Genomic DNA, 2,500 nt, shown 5'->3' with positions numbered 1-2,500 from the left:
CGGCTTCGGTGAAGAAGCCCCAGGAAAGCGGCAGAGAAAGCGCACACGCCTCCCTTCACCGCTCCAGCGGGCAGCACCTCGCACACAACGGGACGCGCACTGGAGAGGAGACCCCCCTGCCTGAACATCGGACACCGCCATGCACCCTATGACGGGGAGCACGGAAGAGCCGACCCGCCGGGGGCCCTCACCGACGCGACCCGAACGGCCTCATCGATCGGTCGAGTCCTGAGCCAACTTCCCCTGCCCAGCGCGGCCACCGAGGAGGCAACCCGCGGCGGACACTGCGTGTGGGTGCGGACCACCGTCCGGCAAGAGGTGCCCACTCGAGCCTGAAGCACCGGCAACTCCTCCCGCACTCCCTGGGACAGAGAAGCAGGGAAGCGCCGGCCCGCCCAGGGGCCTCTCCGACGTGTCCCGGAACGCCTCAGCGGGCGCTGCGTGCAGGTGTGGGTCAGCAGCTGCGGCGCTGGCATCGCCGCACTGCCGGCGGCAGGCCCCTGGAACGAGGCTCTCGAGCCGCACGGGGCACCCCCCTTTTCCTCTCTCTCGCGCTGCACTCGAAGGGCTCACAGGCCACGAGCCTTCCCTCTCGGCGGCGCGGACCGCCTCAGCCCTCTCGCAACTCGGCAACCGTCGCTGGAGCCCGCCGCCGGCTCCGCGGCTCCGCGCTTCCCGGCACCGGGGACACGCTCCGCGCGGACCGCCTCAGCCCTCTCGCAACTCGGCAACCGTCGCTGGAGCCCGCCGCCGGCTCCGCGGCTCCGCGCTTCCCGGCACCGGGGACACGCTCCGCGCGGACCGCCTCAGCCCTCTCGCAACTCGGCAACCGTCGCTGGAGCCCGCCGCCGGCTCCGCGGCTCCGCGCTTCCCGGCACCGGGGACACGCTCCGCGCGGACCGCCTCAGCCCTCTCGCAACTCGGCAACCGTCGCTGGAGCGCCGCCGCCGGCTCCGCGCTTCCCGGCACCGGGGACACGCTCCGCGCGGACCGCCTCAGCCCTCTCGCAACTCGGCAACCGTCGCTGGAGCCCGCCGCCGGCTCCGCGGCTCCGCGCTTCCCGGCACCGGGGACACGCTCGCCTGGCTGCCGAGAACGTGCCGGGAAAGCGCCGTATCGAACGCGCCGAAAAAAACATTTTGTCAGAGAACCGGAGTCGGGACCGGGCCTTACCTGCCCTCGCAAGCCGCCCTAGGTCGCTCGCAGGCCGGCCACTTAGCGCTGGGGGCGCCCGGGAGTAGAGCTCCGGAACTCAGCGCTTGCTCACCCTCTGCCCTACAGTCGTACCGGTAAGTCAGGCGGCGCCGGAGAGCCGAAGAACAGCCGCCCCTCCTACCGGGGCGGGGCGCGGAAATGGCCGGCCTTTACGATGACGTAACTGGAGGCAGCGCAACAGAGCGACCCCTCTCGCCGCTCCACAGGAAGGCCAGGGAGAACAGGTCTACCGCTTACCACCCGGAAAAGGCGACAAGGGCACGCCGGAGACGAGTAGACCGGCCGGCCGCGGGCGGGGCGGCGACCTCGGCGCGGCCTCCCGGAGCCGGGTAGACCGGGCGGCCGCGGCCCGGAAGGCGGGCCCGCGGGCCGGGCGGCGACCTCGGCGCGGCCTCCCGGAGCCGGGTAGACCGGGCGGCCGCGGCCCGGAAGGCGGGCCCGCGGGCCGGGCGGCGACCTCGGCGCGGCCTCCCGGAGCCGGGTAGACCGGGCGGCCGCGGCCCGGAAGGCGGGCCCGCGGGCCGGGCGGCGACCTCGGCGCGGCCTCCCGGAGCCGGGTCGACCGGGCGGCCGCGGCCCGGAAGGCGGGCCCGCGGGCCGGGCGGCGACCTCGGCGCGGCCTCCCGGAGCCGGGTAGACCGGGCGGCCGCGGCCCGGAAGGCGGGCCCGCGGGCCGGGCGGCGACCTCGGCGCGGCCTCCCGGAGCCGGGTAGACCGGGCGGCCGCGGCCCGGAAGGCGGGCCCGCGGGCGGGGCGGCGACCTCGGCGCGGCCTCCCGGAGCCGGGTAGACCGGGCGGCCGCGGCCCGGAAGGCGGGCCCGCGGGCCGGGCGGCGACCTCGGCGCGGCCTCCCGGAGCCGGGTCGACCGGGCGGCCGCGGCCCGGAAGGCGGGCCCGCGGGCCGGGCGGCGACCTCGGCGCGGCCTCCCGGAGCCGGGTCGACCGGGCGGCCGCGGCCCGGAAGGCGGGCCCGCGGGCCGGGCGGCGACCTCGGCGCGGCCTCCCGGAGCCGGGTCGACCGGGCGGCCGCGGCCCGGAAGGCGGGCCCGCGGGCCGGGCGGCGACCTCGGCGCGGCCTCCCGGAGCCGGGTCGACCGGGCGGCCGCGGCCCGGAAGGCGGGCCCGCGGGCGGGGCGGCGACCTCGGCGCGGCCTCCCGGAGCCGGGTCGACCGGGCGGCCGCGGCCCGGAAGGCGGGCCCGCGGGCCGGGCGGCGACCTCGGCGCGGCCTCCCGGAGCCGGGTCGACCGGGCGGCCGCGGCCCGGAAGGCGGGCCCGCGGGCCGG

This window comes from Apteryx mantelli, unplaced genomic scaffold, assembly GCF_036417845.1.
Source record: "Apteryx mantelli isolate bAptMan1 unplaced genomic scaffold, bAptMan1.hap1 HAP1_SCAFFOLD_86, whole genome shotgun sequence".
NCBI classification, from domain to species: Eukaryota; Metazoa; Chordata; class Aves; order Apterygiformes; family Apterygidae; genus Apteryx; species Apteryx mantelli.
This window is presented reverse-complemented; position numbering follows the sequence as displayed.